Source organism: Nyctibius grandis, chromosome 6, assembly GCF_013368605.1.
Source record: "Nyctibius grandis isolate bNycGra1 chromosome 6, bNycGra1.pri, whole genome shotgun sequence".
NCBI lineage: Eukaryota > Metazoa > Chordata > Aves > Nyctibiiformes > Nyctibiidae > Nyctibius > Nyctibius grandis.
The window spans coordinates 61926747-61942295 of NC_090663.1; the positions used below are offsets into that span (position 1 = coordinate 61926747).

At 42.3% G+C, this 15549-nt stretch overlaps 1 protein-coding gene across 1 annotated transcript in view; it reads left to right on the forward strand.

Annotated features, from left to right (window-relative positions):
* Positions 1–15549, forward strand: part of RPL34 (ribosomal protein L34) — a 182607-nt gene that overhangs the window by 161777 nt on the left and 5281 nt on the right. The gene's annotated exons all lie outside the window — the stretch shown is intronic.

A 15549-nucleotide genomic window follows, 5' to 3' on the forward strand; every position in this document is an offset into this window, starting at 1 on the left:
GCTCCACCTTGGCCTTTCCCATCCCAGCTGTGCCCCAGCTCCTTGATGTTCCAGCTCTTCCCTCAGTCAGGCTTTGGCTTCCTCTCCCAGCTCTATCTCAGTGCCTTGCTCTCTGTGCCCTGAGAACAGCGGTCACCCTGCCAAGGCCAAAGGCTACTGCTGCCAGAGCTCCCACCTGCTTGCAAGGGGCAGTGCCATCTCCTCCCAGCACCCAGCTGAAGCCAACAGAGTTTACCAGCTGTAAGCAAAGCCTCTAGGTAGTTGAAGTCTGCTACTGTTTCTGGCAGAATAATTATACTGACACACGCACAGGGAAGTTTCTACCTTTTCATTTGTTTCCACTGAGATAATTTAGTGCTATTTCCCAGCACCGCTACAAGCTAATAGAGTGCACTCATGAAGCAATGCTAGGATTTTTCCCTTGTGAAGGCACAGGACCAGTGATTTTCCCCTTCCAGGAAAACCCTAACTTCCCTTCTTCCCATGCTTTCTTTCCCCCACCCACCCACCCAGCACGACTTGATGTTGCGTCGATCGAGTAAATGATACAGAAGGATGCTAACATCTGGGTGTTGGTAGTGTGTCTCCCAGATGGCCAACACTCTTACTTCCTCCTTTTTCAAGATAAAAAAGTCCATTTTAAAGCCAGTTAAAAGAATATCAGAAAATTGATCTGAACACAACAAAGTGAATTGATCAACAGTTACATTTTCATCCTCTACTGCCCTCTATTGAGGATGGGTCCATCTGCAGAAGAAAATCTAGACTGCAGTTATTCACAACACAACACAATTCAGTTTAGAGTTTTGTCACCACGAAAATCATAACTTTTTTTAGCCCCTATGTTCAATTCAGAAGGCATTTTCATTTGAAAAGCTTATTAGTGTGCTTTTTGACCTATTTACTATATGCATTATTTGCAGGTTCCATACATGAAGGCAAAATAGTCATGGATTAACCATCCAATCCCCTGGATATGCTTAGGAAGAACCTGTTATATTAATAATCCAATTAATAACCGACCTGTTTTGATAACCCAAAATAACCCATCTGGGACATCACGATGCCACGTGGAAGCTGCCCTATAGGTTCCGCATACAAAGTGTTCCGCATACGATATGGCAAAGGACCTTTACTTTCAGCTGAAATTTCAGTGGATGAAAGAGCAATTAGCCGTACTAGTCATGCTTGGAAACTAGAATGACAATGCATTCATCTAATAAAAAAAGAACTGAGAAGAAAATCTGCCTCTTGACTTTAAAAACACTCTCTGGCAATGTGATTCCTTGGCAATATCATTCCTTCTTTGGCAGTATTCGTGGAAAAATGTAGAGGAACAGAATGAGTTACAGTGATATTAAGAGAAAAAAGTAGAAAAGATGATAATGTCCTGTATTTTGCTATCATTTGTCATCCGAAGATGTCTAAAGGCTTTACAAGTTATTGTTTACAAAGTAATTATTTGCAAAGTAATTATGTGCAGGTAATTATCTCAAAAATCACAACAGGCGAGCAAAGATTGAACTTGTTTTTGTTTTACAGACTGGAAAATTTGAGAAAAAATTAAAGTCTAAAGTGTTTAAATCCAAGGTGCCTAAAACTAGGATTCTCCAGTCTCCTCTTGTCCTTTCAAAATAAAAATTTTTATACTCAGAGATGTGTAGCACTTCCAGCTACGTAAGGGATGGCAGGGGATTCACACAGGTACACTGCAGGACCTAACATTATTTGAAGTGAAAGTGTCCCACTGTAACATCTTCTTCATTGTGGAGTTTAAGGCTGAAAAATTACGTGTTCTAGATAAAGCTGTGAGGACTTGAAAATGAATTTGCAAGCAAATGCCACCTATTCTGGATGCTGATTCCAAATAAGAGTGAGGGAAGGTGCACTTTTTTGGGCTTTCCTCATGTCCTCACTATTTTTCTAGTTGCCAACGGATGTTTCTAAGTTCTGTCCTGCCCCTGACAGCTAAACTGTGACAGCTCCCCCCTGCAAAATTTACTTTTCCCTCCCTTTTATACAAAATAGTGTAATTTTTACAGAAGTTGTTTTTTCCTGTCTGTCTTCTGCATCCCAGTTCCATGAATTGACAGGTTTACATTCCAGCAACATAAGTCCTTTGGTACAAATCTGAGCTCCCTGAACAGGGAGCTGGGATCTTAAAAAACAAGGCACTCTGCTACAGCTCTTACCGCATTTCATAAAAGCAATAATCCGTCCTTTGCCAAGTAAGGATTCTCTCCCACAGACCATCTATGTGGTTTCCATCTGCACATTAATTGGAAACTGCTTGGGGTAAAAAAGTATGTATAAGTTTCAAATTGCAGTTGTTCCCATGCACTGGCAAGGTGCAGAGAGCGCTCTTCCCACAGTCCAGCCCTCCAAAGAGAAACAACAAGCTGGCTGCAGACCTTGAGCACTGAAAATCTGGAGCATTTGGGTGGTATCAGCTGGACGGAGGTGGAGCCACGTACTGCTCCTCACTAGAAGGAGCAGTGTGCCTGTTTTCTCTTCAGCAAAGGACTACCTGCTGGGTGCACTCCTGCCTTCAAGTCTTCATCAGAGAGTCTCCTTCTCTCTGCCAGCTGTGGTTGAAGGAACACGTATTTTGTGTTGTTTCTGACAGGTAAACACATTTAATGCCCCCAAACTGATGCTGATGACTTTCTTCAGGCATGTGAGCCATGAAACACCTAAGAGAAACCTAGGAACACAGACGAGCACTCTGAGCACAGAAACTAAGCTGAAAAGCAGCAGAGGCTGAGCAGATAAGACTACTTCAGGGCCTTGCTGTCTTACTCAGACCCTCTCTGGAAACAGGGGTTTTGCCCATACAGAAAATCACAAGGATCCTGAAGAACAAAGCTGATAGCTGTTAGATAGGTGTTATGTTGCTCTTACTGGGAATGGTCCAACAGTGACTTATACTCAATCAGTTTATCACAACAGCTTTCTCCCTACGCAAGGGTTAACAGCTTGGGTAACATTCACCCTCAAGGAGCACTCACAGAGCAAATCTAGGAAAGGTTTTACTCATTAAAAGCCTGCTCTGGCCTCTCCTCACTTAGGAGATGGTAAGCACAAGCAACCAGAGAAAGGGCCTGGATGGATTGTATGCTAACTGGAAAACTGCTTTGCGGTCTTGCTTTCTACACTGATCTCCGTTGCAAACTCATCCTTGGGATCTCTTAAGAAAAAAATGCCATTTATAAAACATCAGAGCGGGTTTATAAGTAGCATAAGTAAGCTTCATTCCATGGATATAATTTTAGCAGTGGATCCAGGTGGTGATCTACAGCAGTTTAGTAATCAGAAAGATTTTTACAGTGGCCTGAGACAAAATCTCCCTCTGGTCTGAAATCAGAGAAATTGACTGACAGCCTTTCTACAACAAATAAATAATATAAAAGGAGGTGAGCCATACGGAATATTTATTATTATGATTAAAATAGTCAGCAGGTTAATTTTAATTCAATGCAAATGCAGGTTTTATGGAAGGGAGAGTACATAGCTAAATGCTATGTAGCGGTTTTCCATTGCTACAGGGACTTCACCGCAATATCGTCAAAGCCCCATCCTCTGTTTCAGCGGGGCTGAAAGACTGTTAGTGCTCTGAAATGATGAAAGCAAATGAAATTGAATAGCAAACAAAAAAATTTCAGACTTGATCAGTGAGGATGAGAGAACTCCAACTGGGTTCTCTTGAGAGCAATAATCAAGAATTAAAGTCTTGATTTTTTTTTAAGCTAACAAATGAAGTTTCTTTATTCTACTTAAGTGGGGTAAGAAAAGCCCTATTAAAGGGAGCTAACAGTAGTACTAATCTGCAAGCCGCATCCCTGTTGGCCCCAGTAAGAAAAAAAAACAAAGGCTTCTAAAAATGCTTAACAAAACCCACACAAAATGGGAGGAGCAAGAGATAACTCAAAGATGTGCAACTTTGTCTCTGCGAAGGAAGAAAAGTCTGTTTTCATAACTGAGGGAAGAGGCAGGAGTGTGGTGTGCGGCTCTCATCCCTTGCGCTCTAACCTCTGGAGTTTACAGTCTGCAGGCTGACTCCAGAGGGGCTCTTGCCAGGTGTATGAAGGTGGCCTGGGCTTGGGGTTTTGCATTTCTTTTTTGTTTTTGAGTAAGAACTTGATCCCCCTAGGCACCTGCCTTGCCAGGATTACTTGCATTTCTGGCATGAATGAGCTCAGCAGGTGGCTATGTGGGGGCAGCGTGCCCATTCCTGGGCAAGTCTCGATATTGGCCCTCTCTGCTGTCACACTGGCAGCCTTTAATATATGCTCATCTCCATATAAGTATTGCTCCAAATTTGGCCAGTTGTGAGATTATTGCACCATCTGTAATCTTTATGCTCTCCTGAATCGCTGGCTGGCTTGCTGGCTAAGGCGATCTTTCAGCAGTCCTGCTGTATCTCCTCCCATGTCCATGTGCTCTTGGTGGCACAGTTCAGTGTCACTGATTCGACTCTAGCTGGCAGGGAGAGCAATAGCTGTGAAGATGTGTCAACATCACTGGATGCCAACATGTGGAGGCAACTTGAATTCATGCCCAGGACTTCTCAGGAATTAAGATGTGGCTGCTAAACCTTGAGGCTGTTTCTGCACAACCGTGGTGACCTGTGCCAGCTAGATTAGTGACAGAGTAATGCTGTAAGGACACCTTCACAGTGTTGATGGACTAATCCTTCAGCAAAGGATGAGAGGGAGAGAAAGCACAAGTGAGAGGAGGCAGAAGATCCCTTGGCGTATGTATAGCAATAAGTTAGGAATGAACCACTGATATGATAATTGAGGGCAAAATACCCTCATTAGCCTAAAACATAGAAAAGATGGAGAGCAGTGTGTGTGTGCAGGGAAGAAGGATAAGACCTGGCCCCGCTGTAAAACTACACAAACAATAGTTGCACCAGAGTCTTACCTTACTCTGTTTCTCACACGGACCAAGCCCATCTGTGAATCAGTAACCAAAATACTATTTCCTGCTCATCTCAGATCAATGTTTATATGGTAGTGATCAGGAAGAGCTCTTGGTATGCAGATTAGGACCCTGAGCTTGTTTAGCCTCAAGAAGAGAAGGCTCGAGGGGAATCTTATCAATATGTATAAGTATTGAGCGAGGGGGAGTAAGGAACACAGAGCCAAAAATACAGGAAATACTGAAATACAGGAAATTCAATTTAAACATAAGATAAAACTTATTTACTATGAAGGTGGTCAAACACTGGAACAGGTTGCTCAGAGAGGTTGTGGAGTCACCATCCCTGGAGATAGATATTCAAAACCCAACTCAACACAGTCCTGGGCAAACTGCTCCAGCTGACCCTGCTTTGAGCAGAGGGGTTGGACTGGATGAGCTCCAGAGGTCCCTTCCAGCCATTTTTCCTTTTTCACCGAAACTCATCATGGACTCAAATTGCAGCCTCTTGAGGAGATCAGTACAGTTCTTAAACAGCTTCTCACCAAAGACATGGGAGATGCCCCATGAAGATGCATGCTCTTACATAAAACTCACAAATTCTTCAAGTCTTACACTTTTAGGTAAACAATTGCCCCTAAAAATACAAGCTATAAAGTGCTTCCTGACTTGCTGCTAATGTTTGCATCAAACAGAGAAGTGATGAATTCAAGGTCAAAATTGAACCCTTTAGATGAGTCCGAAAACTTCTAGCTGCTACACACAAAACCCATTACTACAGAACTGTGATACAGAATAATCATTTACCCAGGCTATAAAGGGTCAGAGTTTTGACAGTGATTGCAATGAGAGCATGATGAGGTCCTTTGGGTTGGGCTATATTTTTCAAAGAACCAAACCTGATTCCTAACACTAGGAAGTATGCTCAAATTACATGGCTATATATTTTAAATAGAAATTCCTTTTAATAACCTGGATTTAATGCATTTTACAATGTATTTATTATCTCACACTGTGATATTTTGTAACTTAGATTTTCAGCTAACGAGTAGCTCATCTACTGAAAATAATGATTTTTTCATGCTGTACTACATGGAAACTTAAAGTATTTCAATTAAACAAACTGCCTCATTAGTGTGCCTTGATAATATAGTTGAGCTTTCTTTGATATGGTCAGAAATATCTAGCATGCTTTTGGGATGCAATCAAACTCTCCAATAAACTTGTTGCTAAAGACAGCTGCCTAGCACCATGTATTTCTTGAGCAGTCAAATGACCTAGTTTAGAAGTGTTTGAAGCCATTTTACACTGTGGAAGGAGAACAAATTAACCTTGTTTAACAAGTAGTTTTCAATTTGTGTTCCAGCTCTCTTCCATACTCTGCCATCTCCAGTGCAGTAGCATGGTCTTATTTCATCCTTCCTGTTACACACCATGTATACTTAATGCTACAGCTTTGGGAAGCACCTCTCACCTGCTGCACGGACCCTGGGGCAAGGCACTCAAAATGTATCTGAAGCCACAGGGCTGGTTATCTGAGGTCTGCTTTGCTCTTTTGTGCTCTATGAAGAACAAAATGAAAATCACAGCCATCGTTGCCTTTCACTTTGATTTCTTTGGCCTGTTCCCTTGAAAGGCTTGTTCAAGTGACTATTGCAAAGAGAGCAGAGAAATCTGCAGCAGAAACCCAGCTTTTGGTCGAGCCAAGACCAAACTGAGCTATATCTTTGCTGCAGAAGATTTCTGTGGCTGCAGCTAATTCGTGTTGGGATGTGGGGTCAGACCTTTGGCTATTATAAATCAGCATGGCTCTGTTCAGGGAGCTGGTTTTTATCAGATGAAGATCTGGATTCACATTCCCATCATTTCTCTGAGGATGAGCATTTCTGGGTAATACTCTTTCTATAGAGTTAGTATACATAAAAGCTACAGTGAGATGCTGTCTTTTAGGCTCTCCCCTTGGAAAATTTGGTTCAGATCTGGCTCCCATCACAGGCACAATGAGTTGCAGGAAATCTCTCTGATCGCTGAAAGTAATTAGCTACTCCCTTGTCAGCTGCAGTGGACCATACATTAAACACAAGATAGTTTCACCTATATGTATTCACTATAAAGTAAAAGCAGACACGAAAGCATTTACTAGGTGCAGCTTAGTCCCTGTGCCAGCTTACCTGCAGTAACCTTTCCTTTCACTGTAGTCCCTAGTCAGTTCTTTAAAATAGGACGTTACTGTGGCTTTTTATAACTGTTAAAACCACATTAAACAACAAAGAAACAAACAAACATGCTTCTTACACACCAAACTTAACTGGTGAGCTGTAATACATTTGGGAAGCTGCATCGTACCTCCCATCTGCATTTCTTTCTTCCTCAGCAGCAAAACTAGAGTGGACCATGTTACTTTTGTTTCTAATCAAGTTAATTTTTGATACCTTCTCTTCTCACCTCAAAGATAAGATACTTGTCTTGCCCTGTTGCAAAGAAATATTTACACTCAAAATGCAAGCTCCCATCCTATGCCTGCCTGTTACAAAACCCTAAATTCTAAGCTTAATGTAAGCTGGCAGCGTCCCTTTAATCAAAATTTAATGCTTATCTTCAGTCTCCTCAAAGCACTTAAAATCTAGAGGCTTTAGAAGGGAGAGAATCATTAGTGCCGCCGTCCTCCTCTGCTTCCCAGTGAGCGGGAAGTTTGACCATGGGGTGTTACACAAATGTGGGTATTGTGCTGCTCTCCACAGAGCCCTGTTTCGGGATAAGCCTGTCAGACTTTTGCTCTTTTTGCTGCTCGCAGGGAGGAGGGTGCAGAGTGATCTAAAAATCTGCTCAAGAATGAGATGCAGCCGACACTTTTCCTCAGAAGTTCAGAGGAGGCCCCTTGCACCTGCCAGCTCTGTACAGGCAGGTACTAAAATTCACATCCGAGTATGTCAGAAATACTGCAATCAGCTGTCCCAGCTTCTGTCACAGGCATATCTGCTAAGAGAGAAATCAGCCAGTTAGTCTGGGATGTTCATAAGAGCTCAGTTCCTGTTCAGTCGTTCTGATTCCTGGACCTGTGAGAAGCCTGGCTTGCAGCTTGGCAGCTGAGCACTTGGAAAGCTGGCTGTGAGCCCCTCAGAAAATTTGGCCTTGAATCTGCAAATATGCAACCCAAAAACACCTGTAAGGAGCAGCCAGTCTGACCCCAAGCATAAGCCAAGTTCATCACAGCTTCATGAAAAAATAACACCTTCTGGGGTTTTTGCCATGCACAGCAAAGTACAGTGTTGCAGAAATATTTTGTAGGCAGCTTTCTGTACAGTAGCCTGCTGCTCTGCAGGCACAGCTACCTAACATTGATCTAGGCATTTTTTTCAGCACAGCATCACATTTTGTGTTGCTATCAAGCAGTGTGATATGCTTTATGTTTTAATATGCTCTGTTGTTTTCTTCTAAAAACACTTCTTTTTTCTTCCAAATTCCCTTCAATCACAGCGATCTTGTGTTATATGGCATTATTTCTTTGTTGCAAAACTTCATAAATACAGATGTATATGGGCACCTCTAGGCCTCAATTTTTTCTGTTAAACACCAGTAAAAGTGTATCTGGACAGGTAGCTAGATATTTTAGTATGTGCCTGATTTTAATGTACAGTTTAGGTTGTACCTAGTGAGGAATATCCAAAGCCTCATGTGCACACGTGCGTGTTCTCTCTCTCTGCTTCTCTTCCTTTTGCATTTAAAGTGTATAGCAACGTGCTGGACTTTTATCTTTGGAGAATTTGGTTCAAATCTGACTTACATTGTAAGCAAAATTGAGTTGCAGAAGATCATTCTAATTACTGAAAGTATTTGCCTAATCTTTATAGATTATAGGATGGTCATTACCATTTACAGTATGTTACAGTTATAGCTTTTAAAATACGTTCACAGCAGGGCACTACTTTGATAGCTTCTGTAGTGAAAACCAGTGTGAGGGGAGCATACGCTGCATACAACACTGTGTGACAGTCTAAAGGGTAGTAAACTTGGTCCAGTGAATGAGTAGTAGATCGTTCGAAGGTGAATAATTCTGCGTTGTTTTAAGATGTACTTATCTATACAGAAAACACATCCAAAGGGATTGTTACCTCCCTGTCTTCTTGAAGAAGGAAGGCATTTATGGAAAGTAGGGTAGGGAGGCACAGGGAGAAGGCAGGAGACAGCTCCTTTCATAGACCTAGCACTGAGATATGGATACACTTAACTGAAGGTGGAAGGGGGGATGATTTCTTCTGTCTTCATATGATGAAAATAAAAAGTGATCAGGATAGATTTTTGTTATCCTCTGGGCATTAAAAGCTTAAATGCAAAATGCATGACTTACTATATCTAGCCAACACTTAGGGGTAAATAGGCAGTATGGGGAATTAGTTGTTGTTAATTGGACTTCTGAACTGAATTCCCAGGGTGCTGCACTGCAAGCATACCCGTTTTGTTTTAATATTGAAACAGGGAGAAGCCAGCTCTGTGATGGATTCATTCCAGTTTAGAACAGCAGAGCACGCTAAATCATCTTCATCCAAATACTTAGTTGCATTTGTTGAATGTAAATATTTTAGGGTTAGTTTCTACATGTGCTGTAGAAGGTATTTGGTTTTCCATTGACCATTTTAAAACTGTAAGGCAGATCTTCAAGTAGCATAAATTGCCTAATTGTTCTGTAACACCTGAAGATATGGCTCGCTGCTTGCTAAGCCATCATCTAAATATATAAAACATTTTCTATGGAATTCGGGGCACTCGATTCTGCCACTGGCGAATTGAACTCTTCAGAATTGCATGGCAGTGAGTGTAGTTTCAGTGATATAATTTTATTACAGGCAAAAAGTGCAATCTCGAAAATTGTATTTTGTGTTGTTTATCAACAGCATGCACAGTATTTGTTCTTTAGAAAGTTTTAATAACAATCACAAAATAAAACTAAAGATCTCTCACAGATTCGGGAGACCCAGAAAAAATAGTTTTTGCTTCAGGCTTTTGTTCTAGGATCCAGTCCAGTCTGCACATGCTGAAAAAAAGTGATGAAGTAGCAGTGCCTGGTGCAGAGGTCACAGGTCACACATCTCCTTTAACACCCTGTTGTAGCTGATCCTCCTTCCATAGCGAATTGCCACTGATATAACCCAAAAGGTAACAGAAAAACCCAGGCTAGCCTTGCATGTTCCCATCAGTAAAACAACACAAAGAAATGTTCCTAGTGCTCCTGAAGAGCGCAGAAAAATAACCTAGAGAGATGTTTGAATGAATTATAAACCCCTTAGAGAACCTAAGCAGCAAAACCTTCTTGTACCTCTTTATGTATCTTTAAATCATGAACACGAATACATTTTTGAAAGGTACACTGATGCATGATTGACCTTTCATTATTCTTTACCTCTCCCGTCATGCCGGTATGGTCAACATTTGCCGTAGTAGGTAGCCCTTCCTACTTTAAAGAACAAAGCAACAGCAAAACGTGCAAAACGCCAGATCCCTTTTACACTTAACCTCTCACTCAATAGTTTGGTCCCAGTCAATTTAAAGGAGTTTCACTGTTTATTGAACTCAAAATGGAGTCTAGCCTGTACCTTTCTCACCTGTTCATGGGATCCATATCAATTTATGGCAGATGTTTTTGAGTCATTTCTTGTGGTAAGCAGCTCTGCGGAAAGGAGCAGCTACTCCTAGTATTTGGTGTTTACTACTCTCCCAAAACTTCTGCAAATAAGAAATTGCACACTAATTCTTTTCGTACAATCCCTGAGATTTTATTAAATAGTAACATTAATTACTCTTATTTTAAAACTGGGAAAGATGGCCTTAGACCAGTTAGGACTAGCACTTAGGTAATTCGATTGTCAAGGTGTTTGGGAAATCACACTGAGCCACACAAAGACAATACATTACGGACACCCAAAATCATGGTAACCACCATCAGTGCCCACACGGCTGATTAAACTGCCATTAATGAAGTGATTTACCCCTGTCAGCCGTAGGCAACCGTGTCAGCAAGGGTGCTTTGCCCCTTTGATCCTGGGCGCAGGACACTGGGAGGCACATCCTTCCCGTAAGTCAGGAGAAACATGGTCATACCCCTCACCTCAGGCAGCTGTTGTCGGGGGAAGGAGCAGCGAGGTGACAATCCCGAGCAGCTCTGGGGACATTTCCAGTGTGAGTCTTTCTGGAGATGTGAGCTGCCTACAGCATTACGCACATTGCTGGGAAAAGATTGCCTCCGTGCCCTTAATGCTGGATGGCCAGAAGGCTTAGACGTGATCAGCAGACAGGATTTACCTTGCATTTGACACCAAGGATGACATACAGTTTTCACAGCCTGGAAGAGCTGTGCAGAACTCCTTTATTTTTCATTGCTCCACACCATAGATGGGTGGACTGACATAACACCGCTGCACCAGGAGGACTGACCCGGGAGGTGTCATAGGCCAGGGACCCCTACTTCATCTCGGGGACTGGATGAACAGCAGCCATGAGCCGCCACCGTGCAGAATGCACATCTCAGCTGCGTGCTCTGCCCGCAGGCTGGGCACCCTGCTCCCTCTTAAACACTTCCCGCATCGGGAGGGGGAGTGCGCACAAAACCTGTTTAATTAGGCGTTGTGTAGGAAGGACGAACTCCATCCCGAGTGAGATGGAGGATTGCACATCTCCTCCAGATGGTGGGATTATTATTTTTTTTTTTCTAAGGCAGGAGAAAGTAAGCAGGTGTGAGTATGGGGCCTACCTGTATTGGTTTTAATCAGCAACTTTAAGCAAACTGAGTGTTCTCATCAGAAAAGGGGAAAAATAAACAGCTGAGCACTGTGATTCATTTACACTTCAAATATACTTTGAGTTGGTTATTCCTCAATTAATCAAATAGCTGGTGTATCCCTAAAGTAGTATGAAGTGACATGCTGTGTGAAATCAATTTTCCCTTCCAAAATCATTAAATTCAGTAGCCTGTGACTACATCCCTGCTAATTCTAGTACCGGTCCTTTCATCCTCCATTAACTTTGGCACGCCTAACAGGCTGTCAAAAATAATTTCCCAGAACGTAAATAATTCAGAAATTAAAAATTAATAAATAATAACAGAGAGCTACTGGGAGATAGACTGGGTCAATTAGTCAGCTCTGCATTCTGTTTCTTCGCAGCAGGGGGGCAGCCACATTCGTTACTAGAATCTTTCCTCCGATTCCGAGGTCTGATTTACGGCTCTTCATTACTGGATCCAGTCAGACACAATTACCTCCATCACTATCTCGGTTCCTAACTTCAAAGAAACACACATTTTCTTGTCTGCTTTTTTTCTCCTTGCAGCAGCCTCAGCTTGACGTCCCTGGAATTTCTTCCACGCGGACTAATTAATAAGACTTTGACTTATCATATTCACGTCTCTTCTTTGATGTCCTACCTTAGTCAATCATCCCATTTAATTAGAATTTCAATGATAACTTTACTTATCTCATGGCTAGATGTAAATTAAAATAACGGGATTTTAATTCTCTTTCTTACAGGGTTATGACATTTCTGACAGAAAAAGTTTCAACCCAAATACGATGTTATGTACTTCCTATGCCAGGAGTGCATTACGCTAAATTGTTTTTCCCTTTGCTACAAAATAATTTTGCTTGTTTAACAAGCTCCACTGAAATGGAAATGAACTACAGTTTCTCATAATGTAATTTGCACAGGTCCGTGTTGTGGAAGGTTATGTTGATATAAATGAATATAATCAGGTTGTGACGCATGCCACATAGTTAATGAGGAAAGGGAATGTGATTTTTAAGGAAAAAAGTAGCTCTGGAGAGACAGTGGACCACAGGACCTCTTCTTTCTGCCTTTTCTGGCAGTTGCTAGTACTCTTCCAAGGTTTCTTGCTTCCTTCCATCATTTACAGACCGAATCCTGCTGGCTGTATCCAAGCAGCACCTGAGGCTGGATTCTGATTTCAATGAGACTTTTCTAAACCACATATCCATCCGCTGTTCGTATAAATGGTATTGTGGCTGTGGCTTAATGGAAGCAGTATATCCCTCAGCTATCACTTTTTTGTCCTCTCTGCAGTACCCAGCATGTGCTTGCACACAGGTTCGCTTGCCTTCCCATGCGTCTTAGAATTTGCCAGCCTAGGTCAGTACAAAAGCAAGTGAATATGAGTGAAAACAATCTCTCATTTTTTAGTTGAAGCTTATGGTGCAGGAGAGCCTTAGAAGGATTTGTGAAGAGAGGTTGATGGAGCAGCAGAGTCCTCATGGGGCCTGGGAGATCCCTGGAAGTGGGACAGGAGGGTATGAAAGTAAAGGGGGATGCTTTCCAAGGGTCCAGCCACGTTTATCGAGCCTTACTTATTTGGGCACTCTCATTCTGGTGGAACTTCCCATGCAACCAAGTGAACAGTTGTGCACATAGGTAGGGACTTTCAGAAAAAGAGAGATAAGAAAAAGACCATGTGGAAAAGAAAGCAAGGATGGTCAACATGTCAAGAACCAGTCTTAAACTGTGAACAAAGCGTTCTTCTGGTGCAGTAAACAGAATATGGTGACAACTTGATGATCTGTGCAAAATGTACCACATTACTAATCTGCCATCAGAGATGATTATCTTCCTAATCATCTCTGGTGGAAAAGAGGTTTCCAGTTATACATTGCCCATAAGCAAATACACCCTGGAAGCCAACCTCCAGTTTTCTTAAGGAAAAAAGCCCACATCCTCAGGCCCTATGCTTCCACTGACATCCTAGAAGGGAAAAAAAAGGGTTTTGTAGGATGCCACTGTTACTTTTCCAAGTCAATGTTTTGTGTGTTTGCTAATCCATGCCCCTTTGTTGTATTCAAGACAAGAAGAAAGTGCAGAAAGAGTTAATGAGACATGTCGGACATGGGAAATAACTGCTCCCAAAAGAGATGGTTCGGTCCTGTGAAGAGGTAGGAGAAGCAGAGGACATGGGAGAATCACTTGACTAGCACCAATCTGTACAAAATGGGCTTAGTGAGCTCCTGCTTCAAATCTTATCCCCACATTAGATAGCATTAAACCAGTGGTCATAAAGCTAACATTTTGAGATGCTCTGGCGAGCCATTTGCCTGACAGCCCTGTGCCTCTTACAAAATAAACTGAAAATATTTGAAAAACTAGGCCAGCGCATCAGCAGAAGCAAACAACTGGAATTTAATTGAAAGCTCCTAAAATTTACACCAGTTGAGTTTAGAGCCCAAATTGGGTAAGTTCAGAAAAATACTGATACTGTTGTTCAATAATAAAATAGTAACCTGTTGCACTGACAACATCTAAACTAAACTATCCCATCATAATTTAATAGTGTTGTTCTTTAACAATTGGGTTCTGTTACGCTTTTATATTTAGGCATGATTATTTAATCTAATTTAATTGGCTTTCTTATTCCCCTCAGGGTTCTGGGCCTAGAAAGTTCATATTAAATACTCTAATTGCTCTGAAATTTACTTGTAGCCTGAAATATGCTCCTATTTTAAATATACCCTAAAATCTAGTTCATACGTATTTTCTCTTCTTTCATGAATTAGAAAAATTCTGGTGTCCATAATTTGCACTTAAAAAGAGTCAATAATTAAGCAAAATAATAATTATAGATTGAAAACAGGGAGGCTGCAGTACAATGAACTGTGAGTTACAAATCCTTAAATAAGGCCAGGAGCACACATCAAAGCTTTCTGAGCACCCGCCACTCTCCAAAAGCAAAGCTGAAGCCACTAACAATGGCAGCAGCATCTTACACATTTAATGCGCAGGTCACTGGTTATCACTGCAGAACATTGCTCAGGCCAGTGGTGCACAAGAGCATTTCGGGGCTTACCGCCACTGGGCCCGATCCTGGGCTCCTTGCAGGTGGCGATTTCCCATTGATGCTATACAAAGACTTTGCCCGTAACAGTCAGCATCAGTTGCGGAAGCAGCCACGACGCGTTCATGCGCGCCGCGAGAAGGAGGGGACGGACTTTGTGGGGCAGAGCGGGACCACCACTGGCAGCAGAGGCTGGGGAGTGGAAGGGATGGAAACGTGCTTTAATATCTCTTGGCCTTTGGTGCGTCAGTGCCACGTGGCGGGGTGGGAGCAGGATCCATTAGGGAGGCCACAGTGGGTAGCAGGGGCCTTCATATTGCCAGCCAGCTGCTGATTTCAGATCAGAGAGGCCAGCTCTGCTTGTCAGTGTGATTCTCAGCTTGCCAGGGAGTTGCGTACATGGGATGGCAGCTGAAACAAATGTCTGGGAGAAGTGTAATCCAAGGAGGCTCCTTCCAGCGAGCGTTCCTCCTTTCCTTCCCACAAAACCGGTGCTTAATGCAATTGCAAGGGGCTGATAAAGGTAGCTTTTGTGTGTTTATTTTTTAATAACTGCAGATTCAGCAGATCTGGCACCACTGGAACGCTGTTTCTGGCTGCTGAGAAGCCATCTTACGCTCCCTTAGTTCTTTCAGTTTCCTTCCTTTTCTTTTCTCGGGGATCTACCAGAAACTATTAAATACGAAAGTCAGAAAACATGACCCATCTCAGGAAGCTTGTAAGATGCCGACTGCTTAACATGGGGAGGATGTATTAAGGGAAAAGATCAACTAGCCGTGTCCTGTTTCCCCTATGCTTTT